The sequence below is a fragment of the Leuciscus leuciscus genome (genome assembly GCF_965113295.1).
Source record: "Leuciscus leuciscus genome assembly, chromosome: 23".
NCBI classification, from domain to species: Eukaryota; Metazoa; Chordata; class Actinopteri; order Cypriniformes; family Leuciscidae; genus Leuciscus; species Leuciscus leuciscus.
Window position 1 is genome coordinate 8482896 of NC_138747.1, and position 23533 is coordinate 8506428.

General features: G+C 38.8%; 1 protein-coding gene across 3 annotated transcripts in view; it reads right to left on the minus strand.

Annotated features, from left to right (window-relative positions):
* diaph3 (diaphanous-related formin 3) overlaps positions 1-23533 on the minus strand; it is a 330760-nt gene that overhangs the window by 26512 nt on the left and 280715 nt on the right. The gene's annotated exons all lie outside the window — the stretch shown is intronic.

Sequence of the window (23533 nt, forward strand, 5' to 3'; positions counted from 1 at the left end):
GGAGCAGTGTGTTTCTAATGAACATAGCTGTCGCTCGGCAGGTTTCTGATTACTGCATAACTGCTTTCAATTAGTGCCGAGCACATTAGCATTGCCAGCGTGAGTCACACTGGGTCCAATCCTCCTTCCATTGCTCTCTCTCCTCTTCCCTTACAGTTTTAAACATTTTAATGGAAGGCCTTAATACCTTTTATAAAGGTACATTATGCTTATCCAAGCCAAGTCTAATCTTCAAAATATCTGTGAAAGGTGAAGTGAACTTGAGTCAAGATACTTTGGATTTAAACTTGGATGGTTAGTGATTACATTTACATTTATCCATTTAGCACAAGCTTCTATCCAAATAAGTACAAAGTGATTCATAATAAGGAGGTGGTAACATGAGATGTACTGCCATACAAAGTTACAAGATTGTTCAGTATACGCGTAATGTAAGATCATGTACAAATGTTACCGTATAAATCAATACAGTTATCCAGCAAGGGTGCATTCAATTGATCAAAAGTTGCAGTAAAGACATTTATAATGCTATAAAATAATATTAAAATAAAAAATGCAGTTCTTTAGACTTCTTGAGCACCAAATCGGCAAATTAGAATGATTTCTGAAGGGTCATGTAACACTGAAGACTGGAGTAATGACTGCTGGTATTGACATCAAAATAGCTTTTTTATATTTTAGTATAACAGTTTATATAACAGTTCCTTTAAACGATAATATTTCACAGTATTGCTGTTTTTACTATACTCTTGATAAAATAAATTAGCAAAATTCTTAATAATTTTTTTTTTTACCAACCCAAAATGTAAAGAGTATATTCTATGCATCCATAAAATAAACTTACATTTATACATGACTATGTACCCTTAGAGAGAGAGAGAGAGAGAGAGAGAGAGAGAGAGAAGGGGGGGGGGGGGGGGGGGGGGGGGGCACTCAAGCTAATTTAGCCTGGCTTGATGACATCGAGCAGAAGTATACTGACTCTGTGCTTTATAATCACTTCCCATGAGACTGCACAACACTTACTAGTGTGACAGAGAGAGGGCTATGAACACACAACCAACCCACACACACACACACACACAATCAGCACATAGAGAGTGTCAGGTGTGCACAAAACAGAACCATGTACAACAGAGGAAGGCAAACATACTAGCACCGACACATGCGCGCACACGCACCCGCACCCACACACACACACACACTACCGTCATGTTGATGTACTTAAAAGTAACACCAACATAGGAAAGAGGAAAAACATACTGCAAATGCAATCAAGTATGCAGTGGTCAGTAGAGCAGGGCATGCACACACACACACAGCTGGAGACGTGCAAAGCCGATAAACAGTGAGGAGGGTCTTGTCTCACATTCCTGACTTCATGCAGTTCATTGTGACCAGATGCAGTATACAGAGACACAAAGACACAAATATGACACATGAATAACAAATAAGTCAGATAAACCCCATTTGAGCTCATTAAAATGAGAAGTCTCATAATGTAGTCCATATAGGTTTACTGTAAGTACACAACACGGAAACAGTTCACAATTCATTTTGAGCCAGACACAAATCAATGAGATGATGATTTGTGATTCTTTAAAAGGATAGTTCACCCAAAAAAGAAAATTGTCATAATTTACTCAGCCTAATGTAAACCCAACACAAATGAATCTATTTTTAATTAAATCCTGAGAGGTTTCTGTCCCTCCTCTGAATCATAAAGGTGTTGTAAAACGAATCCATAGTGGTCCAGAGTGGTTTAATCCAAGACTAGATGTGATTACGTGATCAGATAAAATGACCATATCTCTTCCCAGGACTTGTCATATAGTGTCATATATTAATCATATATATTAATCACTTTTTAGAATGATTCAAACCGGGATCTGAGAGTCCATTTGACAGATTCAAAAGAACTGGTTCATAAGAGTAATTTGTCTATGAATTAGACGGAAGTGGTCACACTGTACTGAATGCTCTTGCATACAGACATTAAATACAAAGCAATTGTTTAATTTAGTCTTTCATTTAACTCACTGCATTCAATTCAGACTGCAAATTCACAAAATATAAAATATGATATGGTAAAAATATGAAATATACAAGTAGATTCAGCAGCTGTATAGCCAGAAAACTTCCTTTCTCCTGTAGTTAATTGGGAGAGAGGGACCGTTAGAGAGGGGTTAAAGGCCTCATGCTGAAGTCTAACACGAGCAAAGAGAAGATTAGACTGTTTTTGTCTCAGAGGAGAAAGTGAGATGGTGGGTGTGGATATTTGCTTTTTCATGGAGGCATATCTCAGACTAAGAGAGGAGCATTCAGGCCTTTACGGCACTCTCTATCCCAATGTGATTATAAGAAAAATGGAAAAAAAGATGGAAGGATAAAAGGTAGGAAGGTTTCAGATCATAACAAATGGATTTTTACAGGTGGATGGATGAATGTCTGAGTAGATGTGTATATGAATAGATGGATCAATAGAAGAAAGTGAAAGCACACAGGTCTGGACAATAATGATCTACACAATGCGGGTTTTGCTCTTTGCACAAAATAAGTGCCTGGTTTCCATTCATACAATACTGCATTAATAATTTGGTTTCATGCAAGTATTTGTGTGCGTTGAGAGAAGGGTTCCTGTGGGAGGTTTTTAGTAGAACTAAATTAGCCCTCACAATTAAGAAATGTGTGCTGAGAGTCAAGGGAGTGATTTGAGTTCCCTCGTTGCACACAGAGTCTTAAGCACGAGGGCCTGACCCCACTACATGCTCCAATCACTAAACACGGTAAGCCCCTCATTAACTAACCACAATGGGGCCTCTGTCACACAAACACACCGCAGAATATCAAACTGAAAACTATTAAGAAACACAATGCAAGGCAGATCAAATGTGGTTTAAAATTGAATGGAAAAATGAAGGAGCTGGTAGTCGTGGTCTGAGGCAATTGTTAACACTATGTTATGGGATGCAGTTCATTCTTCACTGAGGCTTTTACTTCGGGAAACAACAAGGGCAGCCAATTAATCTGCCTTTGATTAGGTTCTAATGAGAGTTCACTGCCATCTCCAGTCTGGGTCACTCGTTTTGCTTTGGTGCCCTGATCGCAAATTAGCAGCTAAGGAACCTTTGTCTTCTTTCAGGCCTATGGAAAATACAAACTTTCACAATTAGGAACTGTAATTGTTCACTCACGATATCACTCAACTGTAACTGCAATAACAAAAATACAAAAGTGCACACGTATAGATAAAGAGATGCCACCGCCAGACTGAATATCTAATCTGTTGTGTAAAATTAAGTATGTTGTGAATAGAGAACATGACAGAGATTTTGAACACTGAGAACTGAATTGAGAATGTAAACTTATTCAAAAGTTTGGAATCTGAACTATTTTATAATGTTTTTGAAAGAAGTCTTTTATGCTGCATTTATTTGATAAAACTACAGTAAAAACAGCAATATTGTGAAATATCACAATTAAAAATAACCGTTTTCTATTTGAATATATTTTAAAATGTAATTTATAACTGTAATGGCAAAGCTATTCTAGTCTTCAGTGTCATGATCCTTTAGAAATCATTCTAATATATGCTGATTTGCTGCTCAAGAAACATTTCTTCTTATCAATGTTGAAAACGGCTGTTCTGCTTAATATTTTTGTAGAAACCGTGAAACTTTCTTTTTAGGTCTCTGATGAACAGAAATTATATACATATATATGAAATTGAAATCTTTTGTAAAATTATAAATGTCTTTACTGTCACTTTTGATCAATTTAATGCAGCCTTGTTTAATAAAAAAATAAAAAAATAAAATAAAATAAAAAAATCGTACAGACCACAAACTTTTGAACGGTAGCGTAAACAGTGCAGTCTGGAAACTACGGACTCACTTGTCTTAAAATTGACACTGATATCAATAGTTACTTTCTTATGGCAGATAATCGATAAATGGCTCATATTAAAATTCTATGCTGTCTAGGTAAATAAAAATAAATAAAATAAATAAACTGTTTTCCATTCTACAAGTGAATTTAGACATTGTTTTAATGCTCATTAGATATATATTCAATGGATATTAATTTAGAAATGTATTAAAGATTACATTTAACAGTGTTATTAAATTATTTGTGTTTTTAAAGTCCAACTTTAAGTAAGCGGCAATGTTAATCTAATTGTAAAAATACGGGACATGAGCCAAATAAAACAAATAAAATAAAATAATATTAACAAAAAAGTAATTTAAAAAATCTCTAATATCAGACAATATTTTAGATATTTTGTGCCCCCTTACTTAAAACGTGAATAGTCTTCACATTCTTTAACACCATAGGAACTAAAAACAAAAACAGCAAAATGATCAAAGGGATAGTTCATGCACATTTTTTTATTCTGTCATCATGTATTTACCCTCATTCTTTTTGCCCATACAATGAAAGTCAGTGGGGTCAATTGCTGTTTCACAATAACACCCTCTCTCCCATGATCAGAAAACAATGCTATCATCATATTGATTAAAGGACAAGACATAACTGTGAGTAAAAGACTCTTCTGCACTATCTGTATTAACAAAAAGAAAGGTGAGAGCGGAGACAGGTAGAGAAACCTGTTCATGTGTTTGGATCCTGATAAATCCTGCTTCCCACTGTAACAACACTGGCAGTGACAGCTGACCTTTGACAAGGCTAGGACAGTGATTTGCCCTTTGCCATGGCAACAAGGGACAGACATTCAGCCTGTGGCTCCTCTGATCATGTCAGTGTCAATGAGGTCAATGTGGACACTGAACCCTCACCCTCAACCAGAGAACAGGTGTTTGCCAAGCTTCAGAAAGAATGTGAAACACGCCGACAGTATAATAATATCTGAGCAGAGCAGGAATGACAGTGTAACCTGTGAGACGGTGTAACTGACAGGGCTGTTGATGTAGCTGGCAGGAACAAACCGGGTTTCTCCCTGAGGACCTGTCACCGCGTTTAGCCAAATATATCACAATGACATTACTGATCCACAAAACACCTGCTTGGCCGAGTCCCTACAGAGGGACGAAACACTTTCACGCTCTCTCTCGCGCTCTGTTTCTAATGTACATACAAATGCTCACCTTGCGCCACACACTTATCAAACAAAAAACAATTCCACCTAATTCCCAGACGGTCCGCCCACTCCCTCCCATTCTCTTAGCTACTGTCAACAGCCCATTGCCTCTGAGAATCCGTGTCACTTCCTGTTTGTCTCAGCATCTCCGTACCGACCACTGGGGCTCCTGGCGGGGAAGTGGGCAGGAGCCATCAGAGGTATAACGAATCTCCACGGAAACGCTAGGTGATTGATGGCTGAACGCTCTTACCTTGGGTAGTTGACTGACAGCGACAGAGCAGGAGAGGCTTTTACTGACATTTGTCATAAATCAACTACAATTTCATCAGAGAGAGAGAAAACGAGAGATAGAAGGGCCTGTCATCCGAGCCATCTGTTATCACTCTGCATTTCACATTTCTTTCTCTATCCTCTACTCAAAAGCACGCATACAATGCAAATGCACTGATGTGTTCGCTGGCAGATGTTGCGTGATGTTGGTGTGGGTCATAATGCTATAGTTTCCCCTTTCTGTCAACAAGTCAAAGTTGACCCTATTTATTTTCTTAATACACTTTTTGTGCATATTTTGTGATATCAGTTTTTGAAATCTTCGTTGAAATGTAATAATTTGCTCAGTCACTTTAATTTTAGCTGATGTGAAAACATATTAATATAATACATTTTGTTCATTACACAATACTGAAACAAAGGAACTCTGCCATTTCAGAAAACAAAAACTATATATATATATATATATATATATGTGTGTGTGTGTGTGTTGTATAATTGCAATATTTCACAATATTAATTTTTATCTCTATTTTTGATCAAATAAATGCAACCTGAACAAATCAAAACTATGAAATAAGTAAATAAATAAAACAATTACAATCGAACTGCATCCAAATGTTTGAACGGGAGTGTTTGTGTGTGTGTGTGTGTGTGTATATATATATATATATATATATATATATATATATATATATATATATATATATATATATTATTTTTAATTTTTTTTGTGGTTCTTACAATAGAAGTCATTGGCCACTAAATCTGTTTGGCTACCAACATTCTTCAATATATCTGCATAATACATTATTTGTGTCATTCCAAGCCATCCATAGAGGTAGTAAAACCATACAGGTTTTTGAAATGAATTTTTTTTCTTTTTTTTAATTCAAATTTTTTCCCCTCTATAATTGAATATCCTATTTACCTTACATTACAAAAGTAAGTTTCACTATGACTTTAAAACTAACTCAGACAACACAACAGAGCTCAAACTTGTGCCCTGTTATCATCGTCCCGCAAATACAGAGATCTCGCGGGCCGCTACGCCCTAACCATCTCTGACAGCCTGACAAATTACATTACGCTTTTTCAGGAGACCCGCAACTCATCTGGTAAGCAATTTTCTAAGGCACTTAGGTGAAGATCCCGCTCCTGTGTGTGACCTTTTGGGCACCCTGACTCTGCTGTCACAGTCTGAGAGGCTATGAAGAGAGCAGCATGTAAAGGCCAGATCCCACTCTACAGATATGCAGAGCTAATCAGCTGCTCCATGAAAAGCTGCTCCATGCTGCTCCACACAACGCAATGGAGTGGAAAAAGAGAGAGAGAGATGTAAGGGTCAAAAAAATGATCCAAACACATACCGGCTTACTCACAGTGTGTAGCCAGTGAAAGCACCAGGCCGAAAACCAAGCAACATCCATCAATCCAGTCTGTTGGTTCCCCTCAGCCCCACACACACCTGGCTGAGCAACATCTGCATAAACACATCTGCTGCTCCATGGAATGCTTTCTTAAAGCACAAACACACTTTCCTGAGCCTGTATCAGAGCTTGTCATGCACAAATGATGGGTTAGTTATACTTGCACAAAATGGTGTGGAATATTGTGAATACAGTTATGGCATTGCATTTAAGCCCTTCAATTTTGACTATATAAAAAATACAGCACAAAGTAAATTCAAATAGATGCTAAATATCATTATTAATAATAATAATTTTACTTTTTGTTAGAAGTAATAATAATTATTTATTATTATTATTTGTTTTACCATTGAGTATTTTAGCATGGTTGGAACCCTGAAGTGACCAATCAGAAGCAAGCGATGGAACTATCTGTTTTATACAGCATGTTGGTGTTCAGATCAGATCTGATATTCAGACAGGCGGTGGACAAAAAAACAACAGGAGGTGTGCTTGCGATTTGATGTGTTAAAATTCACTTACTGAGATAAAAGACAACAGATTCACATGACCTAAAATAAAGTATCTATAAACATGTGTATGTTACAAAAAGAAACAGGGTTTTAATTGTGTTGCTTGTCTTGACATCTTTAAATCAGTTTGGTGTTGAACGCCCCACAGCTTGAGCTTTGTTCTGTTCAAAGCCAGTTTACAACAGCTGTTTTGTTGTTGTTGTTTACTAATCTCTCCTTGCATCTTTAAAAGAACTATTACACCCACAAAAACAGATGTCAATTGTTTTTCCTCCAGTGCGGTTTCTTTCACAGGAATTAAGAGGATTAGAGGCACTACATTTGCCGCTAATAAAAGTAAAAGAGAAAGGTGGTAGGAAATAGAGAGAGAAAAAGACAAGAGGGGTGAAACTCATCCAAACTGTCAACATGTAAAGTGGAATTTGCACTTGAAAACGGTGGTGCTGAATATGTGCATTTGATCATTTTGACGTGAAGGTTTGCGAAAGGAGTGATCAGAGATGCCGCAGTCTTCCTGATCTATTTTTTACGCTCCTCATCTTTCCTCCGACTGCTCAAAGATGGGTAATTATCTTTTAAAGATGAGACTCTGGGTTGGGATGCTTTTGTCCTGGTATGCATCGCTGTGTGTATGAAGATTTCAGTGTGAAAGGCGCACATCAGCAATAAAAGTGCTTCTGAAAGATGTCCAGCTCTTTTGAGGAATAAAAGCTGGGTTTTATAAACTGAAGAACATTAACAGAAAAAAAAAAAAAAAAAAAAATCTATGAAACTATCAGACTGTGAACAGACAATCAATCAATTCGATTTACTGAAAATGTAACTACCTAAGCAAAATCTTGCCAAATGTCAGCAATATTTCAATACATATTCATCACTAAACAATGGCTCTCAATCACTATAAACGTGTGCACAAACACGCTTGAACGTATGCAAATGCCAGCACACTGTAGGAAGAGGCCTAATTGCACACTGCCCTGATAAATCATGTTTTCATCTCCTGTCTGGACAATCTAGCACTCCTTTGATGGATAGGTTACACGTGTCCCTCTCTTCCTCTAATGCTATTCCTCCATCTCTCTCCCTCCTCTCACTATTGTTCCTCCCTTGTTACAGCGCCAGTGGCTGCAGGATTCAGAGGATTAGAGGCGAGAACGCCTGTTCTCATCTTCCCCCCTCTGCCTCGTTCTCTATCCTCTCATCTTCCCCGAACAAAAGCGGATTTAAGCCATTAAAGGTGTGATAATCCTGAGAAGATGGGATGAGGTAGAAATGGATGAGAGAAGCACAGAGTGAGTGATTCCAGCTGTGTGGTTCTGAAATCACACGTGAGGAGGCTAATTACCTCTTTAGAATTCAAACCACAGCGAAGGTCAACCAATCACCAGGCACCAATCACAAAGAAACTTGCCTGTAAATAATCTGAATATTTAATGGAAATTATATTTCATCAGGAAAAAAAAAAAGAAAAGAAAAAAAGTGCACACTTTGTTATTGTTATGTGCGCACAAAAGAGAGTATGGGTCTTGAGTGTACAAAGGGTAATGATCTTTCATCTTGTGTGCGCTTGCTTTAATGTGACCATTCATTGAGAGAGTGGGCAAAACGGTGATTTAAACATTAAACAAGAATGGCAACATAATCCTGAGGGTTTAAACCAGTAATTACCTAATAAATAAAAAAAGGAAGATATGGTAATCCAACAGCTTTACACATGCTGCGGGTTACAGTCGGATAGACATGCATCTGTGTGTATAGAATAAATGAAAACTATGGCAAATGTGCACTCACAGAGAAGCAGTGTGGGAAACTGTCATTGGCAACAGTGCATTCATGAGTGTTTTTCTAAAAGAGCGGTGATACAGCTGGCATATGAGAAATACAACTCTAATATCACTGTTTAAGCAGAACGTGTGTGATTTCCTCAGGGCATCTCATGGCTGGGGGAGATTTTACACAGCTTTCTCTGTCTCACTTCTGCAATTTCTCATTCATTAGCCTGGCCAAACAAACACTAAAATGCAAAAATGCAAATGACAACGACACATGCACTAGCACACATAAACAAACCCCATTACCTCACAAAAGGCTAATTTAATTCGAAAATAGGAGTTAATGAACACCAACCTAATTGCCTTTTATCTTCATTAGATGAATGGAAAACTAACTGCGTGTTAAGGGTAAAAACTGCTGTTATCCTGCATCTAGCACATGATTGCGTTTAGAGCTGGGATTTCAAAGCAAAGGAAAAAACAGAGAGAAAATAGCTTTGTTCCAAAACCCAGTGAGCTGCTACCTAGACAGCATTTAAGCTATAATTAGGTCTACTTCTGAGGCAAAGGATGCAAGCTGGCCAATGAACAAGGAAAAATTAAGTATACTTTGTATAGAGGGCCAGAATGCATTGTGAATGACAGACACGTAGACAGAAATGTTGATTATGATGTATTATATTGAATACAGAACAAAAAAACTAAAAGATTCAATTGTTTAGTCTAAAAAAAAGATATGCATTTTTATGCTAATAGAGTATACCGTGTTGTTAGCTTAGCAACATGCTAATGTCTACAGGAATCAATTTTCCTGTGCACTTCACTTGGAGTTGCTGCCTGAGTGATATAGACAATAAAAGAGAGAGGCCAAGCAAATGCAAGAAATCAAATGGATTTGTTAATATAAAGACTAACACAGTCGAATGTCAAGCTCTGTAATTATAACCTATAATGCTTCCTGTGTGGGGCTGAGACGCTTGTCACTTTGTGAACGTGTGTGGGTGAATATGCAGCTCTGTTACTATCTTAACCAATATATTATTCTGTACTCAATATTGAATGTTTCTCAACTTTCAAAACCAATCGCTCTTTTATTTAAAAATATGAGGAATAGGGGGAATAAGCAAGTCCAAATTTGACATTCAATAATAATAATAATAAATATAGAATATCTCCAGCAGCCATATCACCCTGTAGCCCAAGACTGGTTGCTCACTGAAGCTAAGCAGGGCTGAGCCTGGTTAGTACCTGGATGGGAGACCTCCTGAGAATACCAGGTTGCTGCTGGAAGAGGTGTTAGTGAGGCCAGCAGGGGGTGCTCACCCTGTGGTCTGTGTGGGTCCTAACACCCAAGTGTAGTGATGGGGACACTATACTGACAAAGAGCACCATCCTTCGGATGAGACGTTAAACCGAGGTCCTGACTCTCTGTGGTCATTAAAAATCCCAGGATGTCCTTCGAAAAAGAGTAGGGGTGTAACCCCGGCATCCTGCCCAAATTTGCCCCTTGGCCTCTGTCCATCATGGCCTCCTAATCATCCCCATATACTCATTGTATATGAGGCTTCATCACCCTGTCTCCTCTCTACCAATAAGCTGGTGTGTGGTGTGCGTTCTGGCGCAATATGGCTGCCGTCGCATCATCCAGGTGGATGCTACACATTGGTGGTGACTGAGGAGATTCCCCCTTCCATGTAAAGCGCTTTGAGTACCTAGAAAAGCGCTAAATAAATGTAACAAATTATTATACACACATGTATATACAGACAACTTCTTGCGTGCTACCGTTTTTAACAGTAATAAATCCAGTCTCGCACGAGAACTCATGTCTCACGCATGACTTTGTTTTTTCCTGTATCACTTCTCGCGTGCTTTTGCTTTTGAAATGTAGTTTGTAGACCATACAGAGTTGTTGGCGATTCTTTCTATTGAAATGTTGCGTAATGTGTGACCCCCGTCACCGATCCTTCGTGCAATGTGCACACAGCAGCAAATAGAAACATTCAGAAAACCTACGAAACCTGTGACTCTACCGGTTAAAGCTACAATATGTAATTTTTTTCACTGCTAGGGGTTGCTAACCTCTTACAGTAACAAAGGCGTAGATTGATAACGCAGTGAATAAGCTGAATGGAAATTGTCATCATGCCAATGGATCTAATAATGTTTTTGAGAAATAATGTTTATGGATAAGTGAATACATTCATGTTTTTTAACATGACTGTGGTATGAAACAGGGTGCGATTGCTAATGAGAGACAGATATCAGCACCACACGCGAGTCCCGCGGATATAAAGGAATGATTGAGGACATTTCATTCTACCGAACTAACGTACCCACAAGTGCTGAATTAATACTCAAACTGGTCAGTTTATGTAACAAATTAAACTTGTGAGGTAACGCGGCGCTGTTTCACTTGGTCTACTACACTATCATACTAAACTGCATTTGAATGTGTTGAAAGTCATAATGTTATTCTACGTGTTAGTTTGTTGGCTGTATGAGACTAGCAGTAAGCTAGATCAACATTAGAATAACATACTGATCATATTCTAACATTTCATCATGTTGAGCTATATAACATTGATTCGTTTTATGTGTATTTGCTCACCTGTCTAATAAAGTACATGCAAGAGTGGCGTCCCTGTCAAGTCGAAGTTTGTCGCGGACGTGGAGCTCTCGGCATCTCGAAAACGCCACATCGATAATGATCCTCGTTTTATTTCTCCTTTTGTCACAAAGTCTGCTTGCCAAGGTCCATAATGTTTGAATGAAACAACAACAGCGTGAGCGTGACGCTAGACATTTCGCAGTTGTCCACGTCTGATGCCATGGTTACTATGGGAGTACTAGCGGAAACCAGGGACAAGTGACGGGCACTATTTAAAATTGTGAATTTCTCTGAATTTAAAAATCCTAAACATTTAGGATAATATAAGTACACAACTGAAAGAAATATATAACACTGTGCAAGTGTTTTTTTTTTTGTGGATATTTTGATGCAAAATTCTTACATATTGTACCTTTAAGCATTGTGGACACGCTACAGAGTTGCCTTAAATGTTCCATACATGATGTGGGATGAAAATATGTTAATAAAGTCTAGCAGCTGAGTGGGTCCCGGCGGGGATCATTCTGCAGCCGATCAGAGAGGCAAGGCTGGTTAATTTATACCTTAGAGGAAGGTGATCACAGCACAAGTTGTCCTAATGATCCCAACCCACCTGGGGGAGCACGGCTAGGACTATGCCCCGAGGCCACGACAAGGGGTTAGAGATGGGATTAGGGGGTCCATTGAAGGGGAGGGTATCAGCCCCACGGCCAAGCGCCGAGGGGTAAACCACCCACAAGACACTCTGAGAATAATTTCACTGATGCGGAACGTCGCTAGATTCCGCCCGACTGCCAGATCAATAAGGAGGAAGTACTCTACGTGCGAGCCACCAAGACACGGATCCTCTGAAAGCCTCCGATCCGGAATGGCATGGTCTGGATTTGGAGAAGAGCTTGAGGATGATATGCCAGTCAGGCTGAAGGAAGCTTTCATTATGTCATAAAAATGTCTCGAGGATTTTTACTACGCTTACCACCTAACAGCTTTATCGGAGCTTAAACTCAACAGCCGTACTCCAACGCTGGTCATGCCGCAACAACCATCCACGTCCACAAAGATCCACACCCTCTCTTCTCCCTCTCTCTGGCACAAATCTATGGCACAAACAGCCTCGTTCAGCATTCAACATGTGTCTCCTCAAGCAACCAATCCACTCAGTCAGCCACTCTGTTGCCATGGCAACCTCTGTGGCATTACGGCAGACGTGCGCCAGACAGAGCTCCCACTCTGCATAGCCTACCTCAGATCAATCTCTTCTGTTACTGAGGAAGAACGAGAAAAAGAGTGAGTGAGAGAGAGAAAGAGAGGGGATAATTAAACAAGGGCCTTGATTAGTACCTTCTCAACCGCTTCAGCAAATCAAATCAGCGTTTGATTTGCCTAAACAAATCGAAACGCTTTTCCCTCCACCCTGGGCTTCCAAACCATTTTTATTTATTTTAGTGTCTACTATCCGTAATCTTGCACATAATTCCTAATTGTTTTAAAATCACCTGTCCTTTGAATGTTCAACATGTGCAATGCCAGGGATTTGGAGAACGCGGGCATAAGGAGGTCTGTTTAATACGGATGCACATGTGCCAGTTGTCCCTCCCTCACGCCATTGCAGGGAGAGATATATCCTGTGTTGAGCGGTTATGGGAGGGGTTGGTCTGCATGCTGCTCTGAGATAAGGGGACTGTAAAATTCAATTAACTGGACCTTTATTTCTTCTCTCCCTTTTTGTCTAGTGTTTGATTGCACACCAAACTCAGACTTCCTGACCAATCCATTCAAAGTAACAAAGGCTACGTTCACACTGCAGGGCTTAATGCTCAATTCCGATTTTTTGAAAAAATTCGATTTTTTTGCAAGGCCGTTCACATTTCCAATTAAATGCGACCTTTTGTGATCTCCTGTGTGAACGTGAAATGACCCAGAAGTGACCCGCATGCGCAGAAGAGTACTCAACGGTCAACGACGTCACTTGTTGTTTGCGGAAGTAGCTAAACTTTAACTGTGATTCTCTCACACACACACACACACACACACACACACACGAGCGCGCGCAGCGACCGTTACACAAGAGCCAGACAGCAGCCGCTGACCTATCTAATATCAGATTCAGCACAAATAAGTTAACATAACGTATATATAATGGCCGTGGGCTTTTATTTATTTATTTTTTAATTAACGGGCTCGTCGAGGTCGACCCGTTCGGCAGATTTACCTCAGCTCGACGAATATCCAGTCCGTTTTCAAACCGACGACTACTTCAACGCAGGATTATGACGTTTTTCGCGTATCAATGACGTGCGGGTCGGATACATGCGACCTGGCCGTTCAGACTGAAGTCGCATTTGAAAAGATCGGATATGTATCGGATTTGGGACCACATACCCAAGTGGCCTGGGTCGCATTTGAAAAGATCGGATCTGTGTCGTTCAGACTGTCATGAAAAGATCAGATACAGGTCGCATAGGGGCAAAAAAATCGGAATTGGGTCGTTTCAGCCTGCAGTGTGAACGTAGCCTAAGAGAGAGAGAGCTCTGAAAAGGTTGTTGCACCCACCATGTACGTACAATGTATTTCTCACATCTGCATTCTCTGGTACATACAACAATGCACCTCTCCAACTCTGTCTTTACTCTCTCCATTCCAGTGTTATTTCAGCATTATTTATACACTGTAAAACAAAAAATTCATAATCTATCACAACTTTTTTTCTTTTGTCAAATCAACTTAGATAATTAATGAGGTTCAGATGACATAATATTTTGAGTTTTTGTTGATTAAACCTATCTCCATTTTATTTAAAAAAAAAAAATTATTTCAGTGAACTCAAAATTAAGGCAACCAGGTAATTACTTTTTTTAAGTTGAACCAACAATATTTTTAGGGGAGTTTAGGGGAGTGAAAATGTAAAGTCGATGTCCCTACAATAACAAACCGGCGTGCAATTCATTCAAGAACGCTGTGCAAGTTTATTGCAACAATGGCGCATCAATGGTGCTGTGAATGTGAACTTCACATACTTTTGAAAATCCAGCGTTTAGTTGATCCTGATTAGTGCTCATTGTCACAATAGTAAACATAACGGCTTTCTTCTTCCATGAGCGAGTTTGGAATCACTGCGGTTTTGTTTCCAGGCGGACAGATAAAGAACACGCCACACACGTCTCCCGGAAACCCTAGATAATTCAACCAATCTCCCATTTTGTGTGCCATATACATCAGACGTTCAAGGAAACGGTCCACGGGTGTGACGGTCACGTCTGAGGGCTGAGACTATGGGATAATATTTCAAATTTCTGTTTTCTTCATCTAATATCTGTATTTTACACTATTTGAGCTTTTTTAGCATTCCTGAGTCTTTAATGTCTTTACTCCCTTCCCAATCAAGAAATTTTCCTCCACTGACCAATCTGAGCATCATCCCCCACCAACTAATCCAGTCACTGCCCCTTCCTCAAGAGGCATTCATCGTGTCCATCTCTCTTTCTTATCTGCGTCTGTACTTCCCTCTCTATCTCTCGCTCTCTCCTGGTTGGAGCATTAGGCTCCAGCGGAGGGTCTATCAGTGCATCCTGCATTACAGCGTAACACGCTGAGTCATTGTGAGGTTTGTATGGAGGAAAGGAGAGTAATCAGAGATTAGTCAGCCACCCACAGCTCAGTCTGCCCTCTGTCAGTGGGCTGATTAAGGCTCTTTCCCTCTTTCTCTCTCTCTATCTCTCTCTCTGCACCCCAGCACCACCTGCTTTTATTACTTTCTGATGTTTGTTGTGAGAGTGAGGAAAGATGTCATAATGGTCAAACATGGGTTCAAATATTTAGTTCACCCAAAAATGATAATCATTTACTCACCATCATGTCATTCAAAAAACAAAACAAAAATCAAAAGGAGAGGGTTTGCAGAATGTCCAATCTGCACTTTTCCATACAATAAAAACAGGACTGAGCAGATACAATCATATACAGATGTATCCAGATACCTTTTTTTTGTTTCTCAGGATAATGTAATGATACTTTAGATCTATGTGATCCGAACATTGCATCATGGTTTCCACAAAAATATTAATTAGCATAACTTTTTTCAATATTATAATCACCATATTAGAATGATTTCTGAAGGATCATGTGACGATGAAGACTGGAGTAATAATGCTGAAATTCAGCTTTGCCATCACAGGAATAAATTACATTCTAAAACATTAAAATAGAAAACAGTTATTTTAAATTGCAATAATATTTCACAATATTACTGTTTTTTACTGTACTTTAAACGCAGTCTTGGTGAGCATAAGAGATATTTCAAAAACATAAAAAATCTCAAACTCTGACGTTTCTACGAGGCACAAGAAAAAAAGCACCATGATGGTAACCAAAAAAAAGGTAACCAAAAAAGGTACATCATATAATATCTCCACGCTAGGAACAAAGCATAATCTTACTTATCATTCACTGACAATCGTTGTATAGCATATATACTTAAGAATATATCACACAAGAGATCTAGACTTATAAAGTATATACTTTGATGATGCTTTTAGACGTGCTTCAGATCCTTCACCCCGACACTTTCATTGCTTTCTTCTAGGGCACACAAGTCTTTGCTCTTTTCCATGCAAAGTTAGATGGAGAGTAAATCATCACAACCAGTTAAAATGGGACAAGCTAACATGTCTGTCTACAAAGAGTGAAATCTACTGATTGACATCTACTGAGACTCCCCACAGAAACTGCAATCCTGTGACATTTCAATGAGAACATGTAAAAGCATGACTAGATATGGCACATGTGCTCTAATTTAGCAAGGGTTTCCATTTACATCTATTTACATTCAGCCTTCTACAAAGACTAGCCGCATGCTTGCAGCTTAATTGCTTTAATTTAACAGGCAGCACAGGTTTTCTGCAGATTTACCATTTTCTCCTAATAATACTTTCTGAATTTCAACATTTCTTTTTACTTCTGATAAAGCGTGACACTATAATGTGCATCTCAGGCAATGAGATGAGTATGAAAACAAGCTTGCCTTTTTTTAAGAAATAGACTTACTAATCTAACTTATGCGGAGATGTACTGTAATCGAGCTGTGTTTACACATGCTTGAAAACAGGCATTATCTGATACAGACATGAATTAGTCAAATACTCATAATAGCATGGCTATTTGTGGCAAGTCAATATCACATGAACAAAGCGACATAAGTGCAATTACTGTGCTATTTGTGTTTTTGATGAATTATCTGAAATCCTAATGCAACTCTGAGAATAGATATTCAAACAAGTGCATAGCATTATAACTATATTTGTCGTAATTTAATTTAAACACCATTTCTCCTTCAATCTCCTCCTCCACAATGCTAGCTTTCATAGCCTCCTCTTTTGTTTGAGAAACTTCTTTGCTCGCAGACTCTCCCTCACAAACACACAAATCTTCAGCCGGCAAGGTATGTACAAACTCACTTTACAGAGACGCGCTGTACAAGTCTGGTGAGGAGAGAACGGCTTTGATTTACAGGAAGTGCTGAGAGATGCAGCTAGTGTTCAGAAAGCAGCACAACAGCCCTGGAGAGATGGATGAGGGTTGAGAGAGAGAGAGAGCTGACAGGACACGCTGTGTTTGTCCGGCCCTGAGGAGTTTAATGGGATGAGATTTGATCTTGCTCCGTATGACATTTTTGCTATTTGCGAGATGCCAAAACACTGTATATTTTACCATGCGATAAGTAGCGGAAGAGAAGCGGGTGTGTGTTCAGTCAATGTTCCTGAACAGACTCTTGAATTAATCTTTCACTCTAATGAAACGCAGAGGCCCTGTATATGTGAGGTGCAGATGATGTATGGCTCTAAAACGCGGATAAATCAAGAGTTCAGACAGTCCAACTTTAAGAACAATGACACGAGACATCAATTAGAGAGAAGAAAGAGAAGAACGCGATGCTCTCAGACGTGCTGATTAAATAATGCTTTTCCTTCTCCTTTGGTTCTGTCACATCAGGAGGAGAGAGAAGGAAAAATGAGTGCGCTATGGTGCACTTCATTGCTTAGATGGGAGTTTTAAATAAAATCCTGCATTTGTATGCCCTGCGCGGACCTGATTCATCTTGATAAATCCATTTAAGAAATCAGGAGGTGTGAAAAAAGAGCTTTGTATTTATGTACTTTTGCAACAATACTTGTGTTCGATAGCAAAGTAATGGGACTTTCTGAATGCTAGATATTAAATGGGTGCAGTAAGAGTCCTGGTAGTGAGCAGATGATTAAAAGAGCTCATAGGGCATAAATTCCCTAATGTATGTACTGTTTACAAACTGCCTTGGGTATATATATCGCATAATCTATTTTGGAAGTGCTGCAACAGCTTGAAGGCTCTCTGAACAAGTAAGAGCGTATTGTATTGGGCGGTGATGAATGCCTCAAATCCAGAACAGACTGGGATAAGTTTGTATATTATCTCCATTTTCATCCGTACACTTTATTTCTCCCCTACCCTGTAGGCTCTTAGGCCTGAGAGATGGGACGAGGCAGAAATGAGAGTGAGAGAGAGAGAATATATCACTAAACCTCTAGCCTGAAGCAAATTTTCTCCACATCAGCAGCGTGGCTCTCCAGTACAGCCTGACTGAGAGCATAAGCCATTTGATGCTATAAAAAGGATTTCATAATAGACATATTACCTAAAATAAAATCATTCGAGACATTTATTTTTTGTGTGCGTATACTGAAAGGTTCATGAGGGAGATGTAATTGGATTATAAGGGGTGTATTGCAATTTACAATCTTTTTACTGAAGCCTTTTATAAGTGTTTGATTGTCCAAATCATTAGACTACATTTTATTTAAACCATGGAACTGGCGAATTCTTAATTAAGATTAGCATACAATTATCCACAGTTCCATATCACTACACCATGCTATTTTTCCAAATTTTATAAAGTTGCAAATGTGCAAAAATTCTAAGAGCCTTAAAGGGATAGTTCACCCAGAAATGAAAATTCTGTCATCATTTAGTCACACTGTTCCAAACCTGTATCCAAACCAAGACATTTATATGCAAAAAATAGTTACTTTCAATATAATAATTGGCGGAGTATTATAGTGTTTCAGTGGCAAAAACCTGAGAAAATGCAATAACATAACCTGTATCTGTATACTGTTGTGTGTTATATCTAGATTGCCACCACGGATGTGCATTATTTTTCAATAATTCAACGGTGGCAAATGTCAATGTTCAATGTTTCCTAATTAACAGATCAGGTCCAGGATTATGCATGAAATCAATCTTGTCTATCAAACATGCTCATAAAACCTTTAGCAGTGGTGCATACCCCACTGACTGCAAACTTTCCATTGGTTTCATTTACCAAGTGTGGAGTGACCTTTCCCAGCCAGCTATAAAATCAATTTCAGGCTCTAATTCAGAAATATGTTACATGATCATTGTTGGGTGGAATATTAATCAGTAGGTACTAGAGCTCAGACCTAAAAGCTTACTGAAAAGCAGGGTTTTCTATCTGCATCTAAGGCAGAAGGGTGACAATTGTACTGGTGCCTTTTCTGGCAAAAGAGAGAGTGGGGTAAGATGACTACCTTCATCTAATAATTTTGTCATGGACATATATTAACAAAGGGTCCACCATAAACCGCTTCTTGCGATTGAGAGATCAGAAAACTGACCTTCATAATAAAATTTTTTTTACAATAATGATCTAAAAATTACCATTAAAAAGTAAGCAATAAATTAGTATGCAGGTTTTATGCATATTCAAAAACAAAACTAATAAAAATGGAAACAAACAAATTAATAAAACTTTAAAACATTAAAATGAAAAACAAAAAAACAAAACAAAAAAAACAGTAGAGGAGAGTGGAAGATATATATTCAACTTACCCCTTAACATGGTTAAATTTGACATTTTTCAACATTATTATACTGTACCATTGTTAGATGGGAGATGTAGAACAGCTTACCCCACTCTCTCCCACTAACCAGTACATTAAAGTTGTACCTGCACTGAGCAAAAAATCCAAGAGTTACCTGTGAAAGCTACAACTGAGTTTCTTGAATCAATTTCGATGTGGATTCAAAGCACTCCATGTGGTCAAATACAAATAATCCATCATTTCTGAAGCCCGAGCCCCCTTAAGAGCCAGACCGCTCCCTCAATCCATTCACTCGTCTTCTTTCTGTCGCAAGTCTTATCCTAACCCTGGTCACTCAAGTCATAAAGCATCTTTATCTTCATCCTAAGAAAAAAAAAAAAAAGCAGGTAGAAGCATGTGGGGTTCCAGACACACTTAAAGGCTTTAAGTGTTGCCTCAGGCACAGATGAAGAGAGAGAGAGAATGAGGGAAAGAGGCTACTAAAATGAGAGGAGGATTGGTCTGAGAGATTTTACTTCTTAATCTTGACCACAGCACACATTCTGGATGTTTGTAGTGCACAAAAAGAGGTAATGTAAGAATCTGTGAGTGTGTGTTCTTACCTCAGCATTTGAGCATACTCGATTTGAGACACTGGAACTCTTATTGCTCTGACCTGTGTCTGTCAATTCCAACTCGCTTATACACAGACGCACACACATTCCACACATATTATTCCCACTCTAATGGTTACACACACTAGACTGACCAGTTAATTTTTTGTGGTTAAATACAGTGTCTTCTGTTGCAGATGTGTTTGATTTTAATTCACTTTGCTGCTCCACTGGAGTGTGAAACACTAAAGCCCTGGAGATCAATTACTGAGGGGTATTTGCACTACACAGTGGCAGAGGGGACAGGGACGGGACGGGCCTGACATACTTCAGCATGTGTTCACTCTCTCAGCCACTGGTCTTTTCCCACTGCACTCATTACACTGTCAATCAGCTGACAGTCAAAAACATATTGCAAAGAGACAGAACATCTAATTTTGATTTATATACACTTCAAATGAAAGGAAGGGAACCAACTAAATAATATACATAGATAATAAGGATGCAAACGAATGAGGTTGTCACACTAACACATATCTGATATCTGACAAATACTCATATCTGACAAAACTCGTTAGAGAGAGACAACTCAAATAATGTGCAAATAACATCTTAAAGTCAACATGAAAACTTGTTTACTTATTGAATATTCTTGGTCTTATTTTAAATAATGTATATTATTTAAATACATACATGTTGGTTTTTGTAAACCTTTATATAGTAAATATATGCTCTGCTTCTGAAATGACTATTTTCCGGCTGGGGTCACCAAGGCTGTGTGGAAAATTGTATTAACAAATAGCCAAATGTAGCTTTATAGCCATTGTTTTAGGCCACTGTTAAATGTCATGCAGCCTTTGTAAAATATTTGTGATTACTTTAATAAAGGTTACAGCAATAATAGCAGATAACGATATATTTGAGAAAGGAGAGTTGTCACTGGGATAAGTTGAGATGCTCTGGAGAGTGAACTTGACCTTTAACCTCCAAAAGCGAAAGTAAAATAGTTTGCAAATGGCATTTCATGTTGACTACATAGACAAATGAGAGGTCCTTCCACACAAACACAATATCTCATGCCTGGCAAAACTCTCCAGAGACAGACAAGTTCATCATCCACCTCAGTGCAAATAAAGCGCTACATTTAGTCTGGGAGGCACCAAGAGGACAAAGTGTGTGCAACAAGAGACACTTTAGAGTTTTATTTAAAAAGCAGATGGCACAGCCGAAATGAAGATGAATTGGACTGAAGCCTGGTGTGAGATGAGAACTAATTAGCCTGGCCATCAGAGGGGCTTGTAGAACTGCAGAGGCCCGCATGAACATACACAAGCCCGGGGCTCCATTAGTCAGCCTAGTCTAGAATAAAACACAGGGACAAGGGCACCAGTGCCCTGCCCCGCAGCCAGACTCCCACATCTCTTCTGATGCTTCAGAGGACCACGGAGGGGAGGGCGCCACACTTGATATCCCAGAATGCCCTGTGTCCTTCATTACTTTTTGCTGAGAGACATATGAGGGGAGTTAATGTGAGCTGCGGCAGTCTTTCTTATGATGGATCGCACATACGCACACATCTTTCTCTCTGTCTATTCACTCTCTCTTTTCTACGCACAATCTAATTTGAGATAAGTCATAAGAGAACACTAGTGGGAGCGAGAGCAGACTTTATCAGTGCTCTGGGTGAGTGTGGGAGGAGATCTAGGAGTAATTGTATTCCTGTATGCTTGCAGGGACTCCTATTAAAACCAATAACTGTTAATGGGGTTACAGCTTAATTTTTTAAGTGCCTTGATAACGATTATGAAGCAACCTTTGACAAGACAGCCAAGTCTGTTTATGTTATGTTGCTGATGCATATTAGAACAATCACTACTGTACATAACACTGGAAAACTGAAGATCTTGAGAAGTCAATGAGGTAAAACAGGAACAATCTGAACAGAAATTCACGCGAAAACGTACAGAGGGAAGTTTGATTGAATCTTGCTCAGATTCCCACTACACATCAAACGCTGATCACATTTATTACAGAAAAAACTGGATTGATGGTTACATTGATACTTTTCATGTCAAAAGGGAAGATTCAACAGAGCGCAACATGTTGCAATTTTGTAACTTTCCAAGAGAGCATGGAAAAAGAAAAACCAAAACAGCTAAGTCAACAGACAATAGTGGGAAAGCCTTTTCAGCAAAACATTTTCCCAATGTTTCTGGGCGTCCGGTTTTACTGGAAATGTGGCATTCTCTGCACACAGCGCGTTTCTGGATGACACATTAACACCTGGCGGTAACGACAGCTAAAGCACATGACATTGATTATAACCCTGCTGACTCCCGACACTTACATCAACCGTCCAATCACAAAACCACACCAGTTGAAAGCAGCATGTTTGGATGAAATAAAACGAAACTCAACGTGCAAGCAGACAGAAAAGATTGATTCATGCAGTAAAAAGGAGACAACTCAGATATGAAAACTGAAAAAATATTTACAGTTACAATACTCCTTTTCTACCAGTAAGATGGAGGTGATGGTGCTGCAGCCAGGGCCCAATGTAGCCCTAATCTGTGCATTTCCACTTAAGAAAAAGCAGTTTCTGAGTCAAAAACACTGACCCAGGAATGGTGACATTAGTGGGCAGGCTAAACCAAAAGAAGACCGTAAAAATACCTTATAACATTTCAAGAAGTTATCTACACTGGAAGCGGCTGATGTAAAACATCACTGAGGAGATAGACACCATGGGGGCATATTACAGAGACTTTCTATCTTGAGTCTTAAGATATGTCAAGCGAATTTAGGATTCTTTTCACAAATTTGTATTACAGAAGCAAATCTTACCTTGATTTTAGATAATTATCCTATCTTACAAAAGCTCATATTATCTGTAGTTAGGAAATCTTAAACTGCCCCATTGAGTTCGGTAATCAACTCTCAGGTCTGTTTCCAAGCAACCAATGACGCGTAAGCAGCTGCTGTCAAGTAAATGCTAGAGATTAAAATGGAGAAACAAAATAGGTGAGCTTTTAATTAAGTGCTGCAGAAAGAGAAGTTTTGATAAGCTTGGTAGGAAAGGCAAAGCATGTCACTATATTCCATGGAAGTCTGTAATTATTTATCAGTATTTTGTTGTCAAAGTGCAGCACTTAATTTGGGTGTTCAAAAAGTCTTTCCACTATCAAACATTGCTGTTCTTTATCTTGTATCATTAATACATGTGATGCCATTCTCAGACAGGGCTATTTTGTTATGATAATCTTACAGTTGGGACATGAGGTTGTCCTAAAGTTAAGACAGTTTTCAGGATTTTTTGTTTGCAATACAGATTCTGAATGAAATAACATTGGATATTAAAATATGCTCTCAA